This window comes from Leptonychotes weddellii, chromosome 12 (assembly GCF_054177405.1).
Source record: "Leptonychotes weddellii isolate Sample4059 chromosome 12, ASM5417740v2, whole genome shotgun sequence".
NCBI lineage: Eukaryota > Metazoa > Chordata > Mammalia > Carnivora > Phocidae > Leptonychotes > Leptonychotes weddellii.
The window spans coordinates 6,712,752-6,732,991 of record NC_138380.1 but is presented as its reverse complement, the minus strand read 5'-3'; the positions used below and the strand labels follow the sequence as shown (position 1 = coordinate 6,732,991).

Here is a 20,240-nt window from a genome sequence, read left to right as displayed (position 1 = left end):
TCGGATCCCTACATTTGTATCTTTGGGGTAAATACCCAGTAGTGCAGTTGCTGGGTCATATGGTAGCTCTATTTTCAACTTTTTGAGGAACCTCCATACTGTTTTCCAGAGTGGCTGCACCAGCTTGCATTCCCACCAACAGTGTAGGCCAATTCTTTTAACTAAATCTCTCTTTTGCTCCTATTGATGCTGTTTCTCTAGAGAACCTTGACAGATACATTCTATAAAAATCTTCAGGTTGTTGTTTTTGAGCCTCTCCTGCTCCAAATTTGGTCAGAACCAATGGTCACATATTGCGTGGTGTCTTCTTCCTCCCTCCTTCCAGACACATTGACTCTCTGGGCCTAAGTTCCAAGCTCACTGTGACCTCAGTGACTTTGCACCAGTTGTTCCCTCATCTAGAATGAGGCCCCCTTCCCCTTCCGTTCTCAGCTTCACTGTCCCTCTGTGGAGAAGTCCCTCCTCACCACCAGTAAGAAGCAGCCACCAAGTCCTGCTGTCCCAGCACCCTATTAAAATGAAAATGAATCCCTGGCCTCGAAGTTCTCTTTTGTTCCATATTATTTATTGGCTTATTACCTTTCTCCTCCCACTAGAACCTAAATTTCCCGAGAGCAGGTATGTCTGTCTTGTTCTCCAGTGAATCCTTCGCATCTGGAATAGTGCCAAGTGCATAGGAGGTACTTCGTAAACATTTAGTAGATGAGTTGGTTCCAGAATCTTGATTTCCCTTTAAAATCGATGTGGCGAGGTCATTATTGAAATAATCTCAGTTAGTTTTGGAAGCTAATCATATGTTGTTGGGTTGTTTGTTTGTTTGTTTGTTTTTTTTGCCTGTAATCATTCTTACTAGCTACACTATAAAGTATTCTTTCCCTGATTTGTCCCAAATGTGCCTTCTTCCTAGCTTCAGAGGTTGTTCCTCGTCCTGAGATCCTGGCTCTCAGGGAGTAACCTCACAGTTACCCTCTGTGTCAATCATGACTGAGAAGCTTGTCCTTGTGTCCCATTTCAGCTCTCATCTTCTTAGACTTAAGAATTTTATCTTCCAAATTTCTATTTGTGAACACAGAATAACTTCTGTATTTTCATCATCTTGGCCTTTTTCACGTCTGTCATATCGTAGTTGAAATTTCAGAATTGTCAATTTCTGTTTTTTAGAAGAAATAACTTTCTCATGCTTTAGGTCAGGGGACTTAAAAAAAAAAGTTGTTTTCATTCCTTTGGTGAAGACTTGGCATCCATGTTCATTTACTTACCCTGTCCTGAGAGATTTTACTTACCACACACCCAGTGGATAAATTAAGATGAATGGAAAGACCATGGAAATGTGATCTGAAAAGAAAGGCTGTGTTCTCTTCCTGGTCCTTTGTAGGCATGCTGGGAGTGTTGGTGGAGGTGGGGACGGGTTGCTGCTAGAGAGGGACAGTCAGGTACAAGGATTATTTAGCTCAGCCTTCATTGAATTCATGGTTTTTAGAGTGACCGAGGACAAGTGAGCATGAGCTAATGATTACTCATACCACTTGCTGTCAAGAGTTAGCTTTCTGCATAGGTTCACACAAACCCTTTCTCAAAAGATAACACAATTATTTCCTCTTCTCTATGTTCTGGTAAGCCCATCATGCCATGCCATCATGGACAGAGAGTACTATCTCCTCCTGCATTTCTCCCTTTGGCCTTCTCTGCTTCTCTATCCCCCATTCATTGAACAGATCCTGCCTTGTGCCAAATGAAGTCACTGTGCTCATGGAAATTACCGATCTCCATGTCCACGTGGCTTACGGTAGGCGGCACCGGGAATGGAGGTGAGCACGCTGTGGTTCACACGTTCTTGGTGGAGATGTCAAGGCCTGAAATGCCTGCTCACCCTTTTAAAATTTGTTGTGAACTTTCATAAGTGCTGGCTTTCTTTACTCAAGGGACTTGATGACATTTCCCTCCCCCTGTTGGGTCACAGTCGTAAAGCAAGATCATTACCAAGAACCTCGTGGCATAACTTTCTGGAAGACAGGAGTGTCATTTCTATAGATTGGCCTTGGGAATTGCTAAAGAACAGAGAGGCTGGGCTTTTAACTGGACTTCGCACTTATTTGGTGTACATGCTTCACTGAGAACTGATTAAAAGGAAATGTCTTCCCGATGTTAACTGAAGACCAGCAAGTGGGAGTAATAACTTAGGACCACGGTTCTTTATGCACGTGGAGTGCATTTAGAAAGACGTGCGCCTCTGGACACGTTGTAAATCTCTGTTGTCTTAGTTGACTGGCCTGAGTCCATTTGTCCATTATCCAGTGTTACTCCCTCATTCCAAACAAGGCTCAGAATGTATTCTGGACATCACTTAACTCTAACCACATTTTATCAAGCTGTGTGTAAATTAATCCAAAACACAAAGCCAATATCCATTATGCTACTTTAAGAAAACCGGGGTGGTGGGGAGTGGGGGTGACCAGAGAAGGTTAACAATGAAAACATCCACTGAAGACCCATCTGTGAGGAGTGACGGCATCTCTGCAACTTTGGGGAAGATTATATTCCCAATAGATGTATATTTCAGTGCTTGGAACTTTCTCTGCCGAAGGCTGAAAATTGCTTCTAAGAGAATCATGCGGAACAAAACACAAAGGATCACTTTTTAGGATAATTAAAACTATTTTGGAGTTTTTATTTATCAATCTGGTTTCTAATATAGTTTCAGTTAAATGAAAGACATTCACAAAGAATATTAGGCATACATACATAGTTTCCTTCTGTCATTCTATGTTACATGCTCTTGCTTTTAGAGAGTGAACTTTTGTGTCATTTCACAGGGTGGAATCCTAATCGACTTTACAGGAAGAATACTTAGCCCAGCTTTCTGTAACCCTGACCTCCGCAGTCACATGCTCACTGAAAAAAAAAAACAAAACAAAAACCCAAATGAACTCAGAATCAGTAACATCTGAACGGTATCTTGGCCCACTTAAGGGTATGTCTTCCTAGCCACGTTAGAACCCAGCAGTTGCTGTTTAAAATAAACTGAGCCTCGGAAACGTTGCAGACCATCTGCGTAGACCTGCCCTTAAAGCACATTCTCACCTGGAAAGTGAACTTGTAAATGCGCCTTGGATATGAAATGCCCGTGTGCTCAGGTATCTTCACTACCTTCTGCCGGTCTTTGCTCCACGGGAGACAATCAACTTTTTAATCCAGTTTCCCTATTTTGTTGACAATGAGTTTTATGTACCATTGGTATCAGAAAATACTGCTGTGAAAGAAATCTATTCTAGAGTCACCAACATTATCATGCAGGGTATGTGTAGCGTAGGCACGGTGCCACCAGGCTACGCGAAAAAAATCATTCTTGTTTCTCATGTTGTCTTATGTGCAAGCTGACCCAGTGGCACCGGAGACGTAAGCTGTCTGTCACATCTGGGCGGGAACCACAGACTTTGTGCATGCGAAGTTCTGATTTCTCTGGCCTTTGGCTGTTGCATCTCCGAGGGCTGACAGGTTAGCTCTTGGGCAGTCTCCTTGATTAATAACTGAACAGTTGTACAGCAACTGTCTCCTAAATCTGTACACTTCCAGATGTGGCCACATTGTCTCTTTGGTGGGACTAAGAACCACAGGCCAGAAAGTAAGTCTTTCAGTAGGCTCTATCGACTTGGGCCTTTATATGTGGGTGTCAAAGTATGCTGCCCTCAAGAAGCAATGGCACCTCACAATTTGTCTTATTAAGTAGGCAAAACAGTTGTATCTTCAAAACAGGGCAAAGAGCGACTGAGGTTCAGTGGCTTGACCAAGGTCACGTAGCAAGTCAGGGAGAGAGGAAGGGTTAGGACTCTAACAGCTGATTCTCAGGGTCCACCCTCACCAAGACATCACTTTAAACATGGCACCCATTGGTTTTAGCCCAAGTCAGCTAGACACGCTGTTTGTTTCTCCTCTGTTTCAGGATCAGTTGGTTCTACTGCCCCTAGTAATTTAGGACCTATTTTGGCGGGCTAACTGGAATTCAATTTAGTAACTGCTTGGTGGGATGATGAAAAGGAAACAATATAAGAGGTTTAAACAAGGTGCTTATTGTTTGGAGGCACAAAGGGACCATTAAAATGTTTACACCACAAAAGAAACAAAGGGAGAAAAAGAGCAAGTGGGAGGATTGAAAAGAACAGATCCTGTTATAGAAGGAGGTAAAAGTTTCTTCTGGACAAACACTAACACCGCGTTTTCATATCCGGTAGCTACTTTGTCCGTAGCTGCTTCCTATGGTTTGTCTTGGTGCCCAGCTTTCTGCTGGCATCTGGGGGCTGCTCCACAGACCTTCAGCAATAACCTAAGATCTCCTCTTTGGCTCATGCAAATTCTTTTTCCTGTGCCTCTGAATCCCTGCTCCTGTCAGTGAAGGATGCTTGTGTAGCAAACGCAGGGCAATGGGAAATTGTCCAACAAAGGCACTCCAAACCCTTGTTTCTAGCTTCTTATTAAAAACTTCCACAGAACAAGTCTTCCTCTCTCTCTTTTTTCGAGCAGTTGGTTGAAAGACACAAGGGGAAACATAGCCTTCTGAATTAAGAAGGTTCAGAGAAGAACTTGACAATATAACTTCTCACCTCCTGAGCTAGTTTCCTTGGGGTCTAGGGAATACGTTATTTTGAGAGCTGAGAACGGCATCGATCTTGCTTTCAAAGTCCTGCTCCTACCTTCTCAAAACACAGATGCTTGCTTTATACACAGAGGATGTTCCCTGCACAAATCGCCCTCAATCAGCCATCAGCTTCTCCTGAAACTTCACAGCAGCCTCCTGTTTCTAAAAATTTTTCTTTTTTGGTTTTTGTTTAGTCTGTTCTTATTATATAAAAAGGCTACCACCAGCCTCTTTGGACTTGGTTGATCATGTCCTGGGATAGAAGAGGTCAAGACCGTGCGGGATATGATTGACAAAGCAAGATCAGGCACTGAGCCTGGGTCACAATGTCATGGCTGTCCAGGCTGCACTGTGCTGAGCTTTCAAGGGAGGGAGCTGGAAAAAAGAGATGCTTCCCTATTTCACATAAATTATTTACCATTTAGAATGTACTGGATATGGCCTTCACAGAGACACTTAGGACTTTTGGTGAAGACCACAATTCCAAAGAGAAGCCGAGGATTTCCAGCACTCACTTGGCACTTAACTGAGTTACTTAATACCTTATCCACCTTTTGGTGTCTTGTCTGCTGGCCAGACTGTTACCCCCCAAAAGGGAAAGACTGTGTCATATGTATGTCTTAAAGATGGTGACATGGGAGACCCACTGATCCCTCTAGTCATTCCAGTGCCCTGGGTTTGCAAATTTGGTGAGAGAAGTGTTGGTTTTTATTTTTCACCTTTTGTGGCAGGAAAATGGGAAGAAGAGAGTGAAGAGAAAGCGTGAGAACATTTTAGTGTCAGGGGTTGTTTTTGATTGTTTTGACCCCTTAATCACTTTGGGAAGAAAGGGAAAGTGCAGAGACAATGCGTAAAGATTAAAGCTATCATGGGAAATGCACGAAGTACTCAATTTCCATCTGGCATTATTGGTTAAGTGTAAAAGTAATAACCTATAAAATAGGTTTGAAAAATCAGAAACATTCCTACTAAGCATAATGTTTAAAATTTGCTTCTGTAATTTGACCATACATGAAAGAACCCTTCTTGGTAGTCATCTTGGTTAAATAAATAGCCTTGGTTTTGAATATGTCATTTGTAAAAGTTATATTGTTCAGCTGTTTAGTCATACCACATACTTTTCATTTAACAATGTATATGGAATGATGATCAAGACCTTTTTCAGTTAAGGGTGTTCATGATTGTGGCTGAGGTCAGCAACTATAAAAGGGAATTCCCTTTGGTTCTGTTACCTTGACTCTAATGGGAATTAACCGGTTCAGTATCTCCTCTGGAATGTGTACAACATGCTTGGCAACTCTAGATAACATTTTTCATCACCCAAGAAGCTGAGCTCCTCCAATAAGTTAGGCATACTGAGAATTTTGAAAAATATGTATATATAACCCTAACAAACTAGAATTTCCATTTCATTGAGGCACACGGTCAGAAAAATAGCAACAATACCTTTTTAACCTCATCTTACCCCATTCCAGGAGGAGAAGGAAAAAAGGGATCCTTTTTAATTCCTCAAAATGTTGGAGTCTAAAAAAATTTTTTAAAAGTACTTATTAAGAGCCTGAATATAATGATCATAAATCATAGTCATTCTAGACATAACTTTTGTGTAATTTTTACAAATAAATGAAATTTTTTTTTTTTGGATGCTCCCAAAGGAGCTTTGTCCCATTTGTTTACATACAAAGTCTATCATTTAAAAATAAAATCAAGGAGTTATTTGTTAGAATAAGTTGGTCAAGATTCCTGATTAGACTGAAGTGTGGCTATCTACGTGTGTCCATTCTCTGAGAAGCAACAATCAGTTATCAGGTTTGTGATAAACCTGAGGTTCAAATGTATCTGCCAAAGAAGTCCCTGAATCATGGCAGTGTGTCTATTTAGGATGGAGCAGTAGTATATGGAGTAGATGATGTAAAATATGGCAGTGTTTTCCATATGATTCAGAGTAAAGCAATAATGATAGCAAGCATTGGCTTTATTGTGGTATGTCCATTCAGAGGACCTGGTCTGCTAGGATTTTGTCACAGGGGCTTCAAAACTAGAGATTTAAAGCAAACTAAGAAGAGCAACCTAATTTATGCATTCACTAGAAAGTGTCCATACTCTTGCTGCAACTATAAAAGAAACAGAGCAAACAAATCGTAACATCTGGCTCTAATTCCCCACTGAGGTTCCCACCCCCCACCCCACACACATACAATGTAACCTAACATGTTGCAAATAAAGCAGAGGAGAAATCTTTTGTAACAGCTGATCACCACTGGATTATAGCTGACAGTCACAGATAGTCAATAGGTCTAGGACTACACACAAGGAACAGTATTAGCTTGCAGAATTTGATGAAAGATAAAACCAACAATCCCAATACAAAACTACTTGCCCTGGTTCTTAATGCTTCTCTCTGTTGTGTTGGTTCTTTTGTTACACAGCAGGGGCCCATATGCTCTCTTCCTTCAACTGTTTCAGGCGGGAACTCTCAGAGAATTGGCACAGATTGAAGGCTCTTCAAAAACTGGCAAATAATAGGTTCTCTTTGGCCCTTCCTTTCCCTTTCCAATTTACAGGACACCAAAAGAAATACTGTATGAATACGAACTAGTTACTACGATAGCCCATTAAAAACTGACTATATGCAAAAGGAAGAGAATGCTGGAGGCCATGTGCATCAGCTTTTCTCAAGAAAAAATATCCACATTCTAAGGGCTCTTAAAAATGTAGAAAACTTGCCCTGTTACCATGGGTTTTCAGAACACCTCTAAACACACACAAAATAAGACACATTACCTACAAATTTCAACCATTTCTTAAACTCTAAAAGCATTTTTTTTGTATTATTTTGAGTTGATATAGAAGGGGAAACTCAGCTATAAAGAAATATTAAAAAGTATTTTTTTGTGTGTGTGTGGCGATCCATCTCCAGAATTTTCTGTTGCCTGCCTCCCCCAACTTGTGCTGATATTTTCAGGATGTGCTCAAGAGTATGAAGTAGGGTGCTTTTGTCCCTTTCCCTCCTCCCTAATAACTCGCCCCTCCCTCTCCCATAGCCAAATAGCCACCCCTCAGATGAGCCATTCCTTTTTGCTCTCATCAATGGTCTCTGTGAAATTGGGGTCGTTGTTCATGATGGCTGCATCGGCGCTCTCTGCTGACTCCGCTCCCTTTGCTTCGTTGGTGTGGTAGGTGCCCTTGTGGCGGAACATGTAGCGGATGAGGAAGACCAAGGTGCAGAGAATGGTGAAAATCACCACAGCGATGACGCCTGATGGAGACAGGAGAAGCACCGGTGATTAAACAGACCATGTGTTCATCCCTCCCACACTACCTTCCCCAGGCGCCCGGGTTCCCCCAAACACCACCCTCCCCCATACAGAATACAAAACTCCAAGACAACAGCAACCGAAATGGACAGGACTGAAAGGAAACTAGAGCAATACACAGTTACATTTGGAGGTTTCAATGCTCTTCTCTCAGTAATTGTCAGACAATTAAACAGATGAGGAGGAAATACCGCTCAACCCGTTTTAGAAGCCCAGCACTATCCTGATACTAAGACCAGACAAACACATCACAAGAAAACAAAACTACAGAGCCATAGTCCTCTTCAATAGAATTTTAGCAAATCAAATCCAGCAATGTGTGGGAAAGAATATATTGTGATGAAGTGGTGTTAATTCTAGGAATGCAAGATCGGTTTAACATTAAAGAAATAAAGCGATGTAATTTACCACATTGAAGAAATACAGGAGAAAAAGCACAGGACAAGCTTCAACCTCCATTCATTATAAAGTGTCTCAGAAACTATTAGTAGAAGGAAACTTTCTCAGCCTGATAAAGGGCATCTGTGAGAAACCTACAGCTAATACCTGACTCAATACTAAAAGAATAAACAGATTTTCTCTAAAATATGTAACAATGGAAGAATGTCAACTCTCTCAATGTACTGAAAGCCCAGAGCCAGTGCAGTAAAACAAATAAAAAAGAAATAAAAAGTGCAGATAGAGAAGAAGTAAAAATTTTCTTTATTCTCAGGTGACATGATTATCTATGTAGAAAATCCTAAGGAATATGTAAAAAAAAAAAAAAAAAGCTTCTAGAACTAACAGTAAATTTAGCAAGATCACAGGATACAAAGTCAATATACAAAAATCAATTGTGTCTTTATACACTAACAAGAAATACTCGGAAAAATATTAAAAGTAATAAAGTAATAAAATAATACCATTTATAATAAAACAAACTGAACACAGTTGTTCAAGGCTGTGTACTCAAGACCATAAAACCTTACTGAGAGAAATTAAAGATGTCAATAAATGGGTGGATAGACCATGTTTAAGAACTGAAATACCCAATATTGTTTAGATGTCCATTTATAGATCTTATGTAATCCCAATGAAAATCACAGCAAACTTTTTTTTTTTTGGGTGGAAATTGATAAGTTGATTCTAAATTTTATATGGCAATGCAAAGGATCCAGAATAGCCAACATAATTTTGAAAAACAAAAAAGAAATAACTGGAGAATGTATGTTGCCATCTCAAGGCTTAATATAAATATAAGGTAAAACAATAAAGCAAGCATAGTATTGGGTAGAGAAAGATACATATTTCAACAAAACAGGATAGAACCCAGAAGGCAGACATACACATATATGGTCTATTGATTTTTGGCAAAAGCTCCAAGGAAATTAAATTTGGAAAATATAGTCTTTTCAACAAATGGTCTTGGAATAACTAGTATTAATTTGGAAAATAATGGCTTTGACTTTTATACCACACTATGTACCATCAAAGTGATGATAGACTTGGTAACTGAAACCAAAGCTATAAAAGTTCTAGAAGAAAACACAGAAGAAAATCTTCACAACCTTGAATAGGCATGTTTTAAAGAGAGAATTAAAAAAATCACAAACTGAAAAGATTTGAAAAATTGGACTATTTCAAAATTTAAATCTCTTGCTTTTCAAAAAATACCACTAAGAAAATGAAAAGGCACGTCACAGACTGGGAGAAAATATTCACAATACAGATGTCTGACAAAGGACTTAAACTATCTAGACTATTAAAAAAACTGTTATAACTCAAAAGAAGAAGTCAAACAGTTGAGTTAAAAGATGGGGAAAGAGTTTTAAACAGACACTTCACAAAAAGATTTACAAACGGCAATAAGCATATGAAAAGATGCTCAAAATGATTAGTCATCAGATCATTCCCACTAAAACCTCAATGAGGTACCACTACTCATCCACTAGAGTGGCTAAAATTGAGAAGACTGAAAATATACCAAGTGTTGATAAGACTGTGGAGCAAACCTGACCTCCCAGATATTAATTATGGGAATGTAAAGTGGTTCAACCATTTTTAGAAAACTGGATAGCAATTTCGCATAAAGCTTAATATCCACTTTCTATAACACCCAGCAGTTGCACTCCTAGGGATCACCAAAGAGAAATGAAAACTTATGTTCATATAAGGCTTCAACAAAAATATTCATAGCAGCTTTATTCAAAATAGCTCCAATCTGGAAACAAACCAAATAGCACAGGGGAGTAGATACAACAAATGATATTCATTCAATAGAATACAACTTGACAATTAAAACAGACTATTGATGATGCAACAATGGATAGTTCTCAAAAACACTATGATGAGCAAAAGGCACCGCAGACGACCTACTATATGATCCCATTTATATGGAATTCAAGAGGAGGTGAAAGTAATCTACATCACAAAAAGCAAATCAGAGGTTGCCTTGGTTGGGAGTGGGGCGGGCGCACAAAGAGCTTTCTGTGGATGGAAATGTTCCATATCTTGACTGTGGTGGTGGTTATGGGCGTGCGTGTTTGTCACGAGTCGTTGACCCGTTCCATTTGAGTACGTGCATGTTATACTTCAATAAAGTTGATCTTAAAAAAGCAAAGATCAATGAGAATAGGGACCTTGATAAGATTATACCAGAACTTTGGACAATGTGATCGAAGCAGCATTCTGAATGTATTCTAGTTTTATAGGCATCTACTGTATCCACGTGGAAAAGAAACCTACTGGCTAAGCCAAGGTGACTGGTTGGGCTTAAAATCCTGGATATGTTTACAATATTAGCTATACTCAGACATGCAGGAAACATCCTTATAACTAAGATAGAAGGCACAGGAAGAGAAGAAGGCTGTGGGCAAGAGGGCTGTCGGTATTGACCCAGATAGGAGGGACTGTGTTAGGAGAGTTCAATCATTCTGCAGCTGTCCATGGTGAGAAAGAAGGCTAGAAAGTTTTGGATACTCTGGCTTATTAATTTTCTGATAAGTTTTATTAAGACAATTCAAACCAGACCAGCATAGTCCTTCCCATTTTTGTAGTAAGCTATCCTGGGCCATCTGGGAGGGGAGAGAATTGGAATGGAAAAGAGAGGTGGGATAAGGATGTCCTGGCTCCTGCACGATGTCCTATCTGCCTGGTCAGGTGCTGGCTAGCTCCACACCCCCTCCTGTATTGACAGGTCAGCATTAAAAGGTAGCCAGGTGTCTCCACATCCATATGCTACAATCTTAAGTCATATTTAAATAGCAAAATGAATCAAGTAAAATCTACATGACCTTTTTTTTTTTTTACAACTATGATTTTATTGAAAATTATTACTTTCCACAGGTGAGTAGCCACATGAAAGCGTGTTCTATACATCACCCACCTCCAATGATAGCCGAGTTTCTGTTGACTCCATTTCTTATAGCTTGGCCTTGTCCTGGATTATATGGAAAATCAGCACTGGCTGCAGAGGAAGACATGGAAAAGTCAAGTGTAAGAGTTAAGGATACCATCAATCCCCCCAAATTTGATGCATATTTCTTTTTTCTTTTTTTTTTTAAAGTAGGCTCCATCCCCAACCTGGGGCTCGAACTCACAACTCTTGGACCAAGAGTCAGATGCTGAGCCAGCCAGGTGCCCCGATGCGTATTTCTTCATACAACTCTTCAACACTTCCTGTTTTCCCAGATGAGCTGTTGGTTTCAGACAGACGCATCTTGTTATTGTTTCCACAAGATCACCGCATCTCCACCCCTGGTTTGGCTGTTCTCCCTGACACGAGGCCCAGAGGAGCACTGTGAACGCTTTGGAGGACTTTTAGAGAGTCTCAGAGCTATCTCAGCTGGCCTGCTTCAGCCCCACTGATGTGCAGGCTTATGTATTAGAACCCTTTTTCTTATGTTTGGCTGAAATCTGCTTCCTATTCACTTTTATCCCATTCACAATGGGTGACCTTGACTGTTTTTGTAGAGCTTTTTATAGCTTATAGCATTAGCTTAAAAAGTAATCATTTTTCTTTTGAAGATTTTACTTATTTATTTGACAGAGAGATAGACAGAAAAGCACAAGCAGAGGGAATGGCAGAGGGAGAGGGAGAAGCAGGCTTCCCGCTGAGCAGGGAGCCTGATGCGGGGCTCGACCCCAGGACCCCGGGATCATGACCTGAGCCGAAGGCAGACACTTAACCATCTGAGCCACCCAGGCACCCCAAAAGTAATCATTTCTTCAGATTAATATTTTACATGGCTCTAATAAAACATAGGACGTGTCAGGAATTTGTACGGGGGTAAAATTTCCTAAGAGTTGAGAATAATATAAACTGCCTAATGAAATTTGTTTCTTTCCCTATTAAAAAAAAAAAAAAAAAAAAGAACCAGTGGTATTAAATTCCAGTCTTCTCTAAGATACATTTCAAGTACCCACAAGGCAAATAGATCCCGAAGTCTTTCGATAGGTCAGGAGAGTATCTATCATTATCCATACAAGCCAATTCAGCTTCAAAGATGATTTCACATTCACTGGACTTCTGATTGAGAAGTTAAGGTTTAAGGCAAATATTCCAACAGAAGCAGCTTCTCCTTCAGCAGATTACCTTAGTCTAGTCAGAGCCATGGCTACTGGACGGAATCAACTACATATTAAAAAAAAATTAAAGTAGTTGTTTGGCATAATTCAATGTGTACACACTGAGGAAATAGGCTTATGTTCTGATTCAAGGAGAATCTCACTGTGGACTCAGGTTTTCAAGCTCTACTTCTAAAGATTCTCAGGATAATGATGAAAAGTAGGTAGAGGGGCGCCTGGGTGGCTCAGTCGGTTAAGTGTCTGCTTTCGGCTCAGGTCATGATCCCAGGGTCCTGGGATCGAGTCCTACATCGGACTCCCCGCTCAGCAGGAAGCCTGCTTCTCCCTCTCCCACTCACCCTGCTTGTGTTCCCTCTCTCGCTCTCTGTCAAATAAATAAAATCTTAAAGAAAAGGAGAGTAGGTAGAGCCTTTCTTCTCCTTTTCCCTAGCAAATAGGGCAACCAAAAAGAGAGATTTCAGATTCTACCAGTAAATGCTATTTAACCCTTTCTCTCTTCGACTTGATATTCTTACTTAAGACCAGGAAAATTATTCTTTCCTGGACGCATCATATTCCAAATCAGCTTGGCCATCAGTGCCACTCAGACCTGTCGATTTGATTAAAACACAGACACTAAGAAAGATACAAATGAAAGAGAACTTAACTCTGAGTCCTCGGGACTTTTCATATCCCCCTCACTCCTTAGCTGGTGGATGTAGGAGAGACCTTTCAGTATTATGTGCTTATTTTAACTGGTCCGATCCTAAATCCAGGGAGACAGGGAAAGGGGCAGAGCCAATGTGGAGTGCAGAGGCATCAGCAACTCTCCCTGCCCTTCAGGAATTTCTGGGGTAGACGGCATGGACTGATCTTCAAAATTCCAAGTGTCAGGCCAACGATGCAATGATCTTGCATTTATAGGCTCATCACCTGTTGTTAAGGGTGGTCATAAAATTATCCTGTGTGAGTAAAAATGGCTTACATAAAACAAATAATGTTTTTAGAAACCTCAGTTTCTTCTTTAAACCCGAGTTTTCTCTTGAGAGAAGTATTGTTAGTAGATGGCGACAAATAAATTTATTCAGTCATTCAACACACTTTCCAGGACACCTACTGTATGTCAGGCACCATTCTAAGTGCTGGGGATACACAGTAAACAATAAAAAAGATGAAAATTGTTATTAATGAGAACTTTCTGTGCCCCATTGAAGGGTTTGGTTTACGTAGTCAGAACACTCATCTGAAGCATGGATGTGGTTATAGTTATGACCCTATATATTTTCAGTAAATTGCCTGAAACTGCTTTGTAGTTGTTGTGTTGTAACTCATGCACTCATAGGGCACAGTAAGATCTGATTATTAATGCACATAATTCCCTGACATAAACCAACCTTCCAAGACTGAGAGACTGAGAGTTTCTTTCCAAGGATGAAAGCTTACACTTTCGGTGCCCATCCTTGATGTAGTTTCCAGGCCTTCTGACAATGTAATCACCTAAATCTAGACACGATTTAGTCCACGTCCTTCTAGAAAGTCATCAAGCTTGTAAGTGGCCCAGCTGGGATTGGAAATCAGGCAGGATTGATTCCAAAGTCAACCCTCTTCCCCATCCTGTCTTTTGAGGGCTGGGAAGAGACGGCCAGGTGAGGAAATCCCAGCGTTCAGACAGTTTAGCTTGGGCAGGACCTATGGGAGGAGGAGATTTTTAGGGGATGAGGGAGATAAATCTGGTTTGTCTTGGACATACTGAGTTTGAGGTGCCTACGGGACACCCAGATGGAGAGATCTCCTGGATATTTGGTATTTTATGAGTGGCTCCTATTTCTCATCTCCTTTTGATAAACACAGAAATCTCACCACTTTTAAATAATGTGACCCTTCAAAAGACAATGAAGCATGGAGACAAAAAATTACAGGGGCAATTTTGTTATTATTCTATTGTGTGATATTCATGATACTATGAAACTGTTTGCTTTTCTGCTTTGGGTCACGTGGATGGTAGAATGTAGCACAGTTTCTGCTTCTAAACCCACTTTATGGCTTTGCATCCTTGGCCACAAAACTGCAGAGAAACACAGATGTTTAGCGATTTGGATATGCCTGTCTCTGGGTCTCTTGAAGTTATGGACACAAACCGTAGTGGAAGGTGTGGGGATGACCTGAGATGATCCGAGAACAACAACAAGAGTTAGAAGAGAACATTTAAAATATCCCAGGATTGCCTTTGGTTTCAAATCCGAACTCCTTGGCAGGGGGAGGGAGGCCTCCTTTGAGCTGAAATTCTCTCCTGCTTCTTCCCTGCCAGGACCACTGTTCCAACTTGACATTGCTGACGCTTAGGTGGATGTGTCCTTGCTCACCCATGGGGTCCCCTCACATCCGCCTTGCCTTTCCTCTCTGTGTCCACCAAATCTTACCTCTTTCCTAAAACCATCCTCAGCCACGTGTCCGGCACTGTTGTCAAGGGCGATCAGTCTTAATTCTTGTCCCTCCTTACATGGTAGCCATCCTCTTATAGGCAGGGGCCAATCTTAATTACGTTTGCGGTCCCGATGACAAATAGTGCGGACAAGTAGCAGGAGCTAAGGAGATGTTTGTTAAAATCAGTCGATTAAGAGGTATGTATGCAAATGTTTCTGTAGCCTCTTCTAATAATCAAGTCTCCAGTGCAGATCTAATTTTGGAAGTCAGCTACCTAAACTCGACATAACCCTTAAAGCAAGGCAGCGTGCTTATTCTTCCCAATAAAGGAAATGAGCACATTGAGTATAGAAAGGCCCTAGTGGTTCCTGTGTCCACTAGCCTTTGGTGATTATCAGAAAACGACCAGTGGGAAACCCTCAGGTACAACGGGAGTCCTTATGAAATTCAAGGGCAGGGTTCTGATTCTTGCACGAGCATCCCTATTTTCACGGCTTTATTTATTACTTAAAACCTGGTTGTCCTAGAGTGTGTGAGTCCTTACCCTCTTGAGGCAAATCTCTTTTATTCTGGCAAGCACAGCAATTGCTATTTTGATAGATATATCTGAAATGATTTCATTGTAACTGTCCATTCCCCCAGGGCCCAGACATCCTCTGGGAAATGCACATCAGGAAACATGGAAGCCAAGAGACATGAGTGAGACTAAAGCACAAAGCTCATCCATGATACATGCTCCATTCTGCTCCATCCCACCCCCGGTTTGCTGGGAGAGCTGAGCAATTTTAGGGGTGCGGCAGTATCAAGGAACCTATATTTTGGGAAATGCATGAGTAGGTCAAGACAGACTGGCTGGGTCAGTTGGTAGAGCATGTGACTCTTGATCTCAGGGTCATGGGTTTGAGTCCCATGTTGGGCATGGAGCCTACTTAAAAAAACAAAAAACAAACAAAAAAATCAGACTCTAGATCTTAACAGTCTCAAGACCAGACTTGCATCAAATAGGCAAAGACTATATTCAAAACACTTTTCTCCTGGATCTCCAAATAATAGAATGTGATGATAACCTCCAAAGCATGGCACTACAGCAGCTCTGATTTAGTGTCTCACAGAAGCGTGTGTATTTCTGCTTATTTCCCTTGCTCATATCCTCTTGTCTGTCTGGCCACCTCCATTATACTGACCATGCACAGGCCACGTTTCCTTTGCGCACCTAGAGATTAGCTCCCCTTCCCTGCCCAGTGCAGGACGGGCAGAACATGTTGCTGGAGGAATCGACGAGGAGAGATTCTTCACCCACACACTGCTTGTTAAACAGCCTGGCTGAGGCTTCAGAGCCCTATGTGCATTCCTACTGCCCTTCTCACCCAGAGAAGGAAAACAGATCAGAGGCCCCAGGCATATTCAGACACGGGTCAGATTCACACTCGACACACGGACATTGTCCTTGCCACATGAGAAGAGATCTGAGAGCTCAGTACTGGTGCACTTTCCTTCTTCCTCTATCTTTAGGTTGAAAACAAGGAAGGAAACAGCAAACTTTTAAGAGCAGGCCTAAGGGGAGTTGTTCCCCATAATTATACACATACAGTAAAGTGATCAGATCTTAGAACTGGGTGAGTAAACATGCGCTTTCTTTCCCCCAAAGAATAGAAAGAATGAATGTTTTATCCTGGTTCCAAAGGCATTTTGCCCTTCACTTTGCTGTATTCTTGGCAGGATTTACCCGGAAAGCAAATGACAGTGTTATCATCACCTCTTATTCTGAGCGCTGCACAGGGGCGAGGGGGGTGCCTTTCCCTTGTAGCAGAGTCGATCAGGGCTCTCGAGTGCCCGGGGCAAGTTCTGAACCCCGCCTGCCAGGAGGCGAGGGACATCACAGGTCACCAGGTAGACTGTTTACATGTGATGAGTAGAAAACCTCTAAATTCTAGGATTATGAAATTAGTCATCATTTGGATGAGTCTTTCTTCACATTTGGGCCCAGAAGAGCAAGTCCTGGGTAGAATCAACCCGGAAGCATTTTCCTTCCATCGTGGAGTACGACACGTAAGTGTACATGAAATTCAAATTTCAGGAGCAAACTATTTAGGGAATACAATAACGGCACCTCCTACAAGTCAGGTACTGTGTAAGCCCTTCGCATGCATTAACTCATTTCATCCTCACATTGGACCTTGACAGGTTGGCATATTCAGCCCATTTGGGAAGGCTACAAGCTTGTCTGAGCTCCCAGGACCAGTAAGTGGTAAAGTCAGGGTTTGAACCCGGGACACTGGTTCCAGAAACCGCTTGCAAAACACTAAGCTGAGCTATTTCTGATGCAAATAAACACGGTAAGAGCAGGACCAGGGGAAGTGGCTCTCCATCACCATACATGGTCTACACTGGTTCTGGCAAATCATCAACACGACTGCATGGTTTTTAAGGCAATGAACTAATTTAGCCCAGTCATTCTCACTGTGGTTGGCGGCCTGCCTGGGGAAGCCAAGGATATATAAAGGCTTCTGACTGCACTTGTCAGGCTTCGAAAGCTGAGCATGAGAGACATTGTATCTGACAAAGGATAATTCCACATGGTGACGGGATCAGCCGAACAATGCGGTAACCTCCGAGTCAACACTGTAGGAGAACCAAAGACCAGTATTCCCTTGGTTCCAGATCGGAGTCCCTCATGGGCCCAAACAGCACGGAGAGCATGGTTATGAAATCATGAAATCATGGATAGTGCGAATTGTACTTTAAAACATCACTGTCAGAATATAATTGTTGATCGCATTTATAGAATGTGAAAAATTAACAGAGGAAGTTTCCAGGCAGGTGCTGAAGCACAAATAAATGATTTGAAAGACAGTTGTAAGAACAGAATATTGAAGAGAGATCTGAATTCTTTAGCCTTGAATTTCTTGCTTGTCCCGTTGAGCAGGCAGGGAGAGGATGAAGTAGTAAATGAAATACAGGGAAGGAGAAAAAGCTTAGAGAGCCCCCAGTGACATAGTGCATGGACCCCCCCTCCCTGACCCCCCTTTTTAAATAGAAGCGTCAGCCCCAGAAGGGGCAGAAGTTTTTTTTTTTTCACTATAAAAGATAGTTGTGGTTCTTATTTACTAAGTTTCAAAGTATGTAAAATTGTAGACTTTGGGCTCAGAAACCAATTGCAAATAAAACACACAGTTAAATGCATATAAAAATAAATCGAGATTATCTAACATAAAACCACCCAAATGAAAGGCACTAAAAGCTTCAGGTTGTCATATAACAGGGACAAAAAAATTAGATAGTAGCTGACATCTCCTAGAGAAAATATCGCCATGGAAACCACTTGCGCTTCGGCATCTAAAGTGATAATTTGAGATACTTGGAAAAAACTGCTGCTATTAGTTATAATTTAATTTAGACTGCCACATGATTTTTGCAGCGGGGGCTGGGCTAGATGATGTATATGTGTCTTTGTTCTTCCCAGCGTCTTTGTTTCATTTCGTTTTATTCTCTCTTCCAATCTGAGCTCGATGGCAGAAAATTATTTTTTTCAAATAATTTGTTTTAGCCATTCACTACTGACGGATATTTTAGAAACATATGAACACAAATGGTGGCCGACTAAGATGGTGAAGCTATAAGGGGATGTTGTTTTATTTTCAGAGAGGCTATGGCTGATCACGTTTTCAGGAAGGAGGGGTTTCTCAAGCCTACCAGGTTTTTATCCAGGCAAACAGAGTATGGCACGTATCCACACGAGCCTCAGTCTCATATTTATACCTCTACACTCACTTCAGTTTTTACAGAAAGATAGCCAGCCAAAATTTTAATTCCAAACGGGGAAGAGATTATGGATTTTGGCTTCTGACTTGAGAAGTTAAACAAGGCTTCCATTTCCAGCTTCTTAAAGGATGGCAAGTCCTCAAGTGGCAGCTGCTTGCCCAGCCATCAGAGAGCCAGTGACCGAAAGAGGTTCATTAGGTGACAATACACAGAATACAGGAACTGGTCATCATCTGCTGTATGTCTGATTGTTCAAATAATGCCAACTTCTACACAAAAGAACTGAATGGGCTATTGATTACATTAGATTCCCTTCTGCCCCTCCCCCCCCTTTTTAAGCCAACTCTGAATTGTCTCAATTGCCTTTTAGGAAGAAAGATTTGCTGGTATTCCCAGACTGAGCTGACATCGCATTCTTTTGTCTGATTAACTAGAAATAGGTATTTGAATTGGAAATAGCTTGTTACTGATAGAAGCTCAGACTTTGTATTCCATGAAATAAACACAGGTAAGACACATGGTATCCACTTTCACTTTGGACAAAAATATCTTGCTGCTGCTCAGGGGGGCAAATTGTTTCTTCTTTCATGTCAGTTATAATTGTTTCTGAGTCGGCTGTCAAAGCTGTTGCTGGATGATGTCCTGGGCACTCTGGGATCAGAGGCTGTGATGGCTTTCACAGGTTGGATCCCTCAACGTCTCTCTATCATGGAAGAGGCTAAATCCCACGCCGTGTTCAGAGTGCTCCAGCGGGGAGGTGCCGGCCACCTAAGCGTGCACCCTTTGGACTCATTGAAGCCGCTTTCCGTGCTTCCTACTGTAGTTCTCAAGCCGAGCCTTGAAAGTCTAGATCAGGGAGCCCCAGAGCGAGGGCTGGGGAGCCTGGTGGTGTGGCGCTCCCTTCACAATGAAGGCTGCCACGCTCCCGTCTGCCGAGGTGGGAAATCACTGCCTTCCTCTGCCACGGGGCGTAAATAAATCCATGCTGGTATCAAGGATGCAGAAGCCCCAGATCTGGGGGAATATGATCAATTTAACCCCCTTTCTGAGGGAAAACAGGGTTTCCACACTGCACTCAGCAGCAGCAGGATCCCCCACCCCACTTCTGGGGCTGACGCTTCTATTTAAATAGGGAGGTCAGGGAGGGGGGAACCATGCACTGTGTCACTGGGGGCTCTCTAAGCTTTTTCTTCTTCCCTGTTTAGAAATTTTTTAAATTAATTTAATTAACATATTGTGTATTATTAGTTCCAGAGGTAGAATTTAGTGATTCATCAGTTGCATATAACACCCAGTGCTCATCACATCTCGTGTCCTCCTTAGTGCCCATCACCCCGTTACCCCATCCCCCCCACCTCCCCTTCAGCAACCCTGTCTGTTCCCTAGAGTTAAGAGTCTCCTTTACTTCATTCAGCTGTGCCTTTAGGGTCCCTACAAGCCACCTGGGATCCTGTGAAAATGCAGCTTCTGACTGAGTTGGTCTGGGGTGGGGCCTGGGAGTCTGCATTTCCAACAGGCTGCTTGACCACAAACCTCACCTGGAGCGGGAGAGTTTGAAC

At 41.8% G+C, this 20,240-nt stretch overlaps 1 long non-coding RNA gene across 1 annotated transcript; it reads right to left on the bottom strand.

The window, feature by feature from the left end:
- Positions 1-2,635: 2,635 nt before the first annotated feature.
- Positions 2,636-11,981, bottom strand: LOC115943338 (uncharacterized). Its single transcript, XR_004077921.2, has 2 exons — positions 11,315-11,981; positions 2,636-7,892 (listed from the first exon to the last, which is right to left on the bottom strand). It is a non-coding gene; the product is annotated as an uncharacterized LOC115943338 (long non-coding RNA).
- Positions 11,982-20,240: the final 8,259 nt, after the last annotated feature.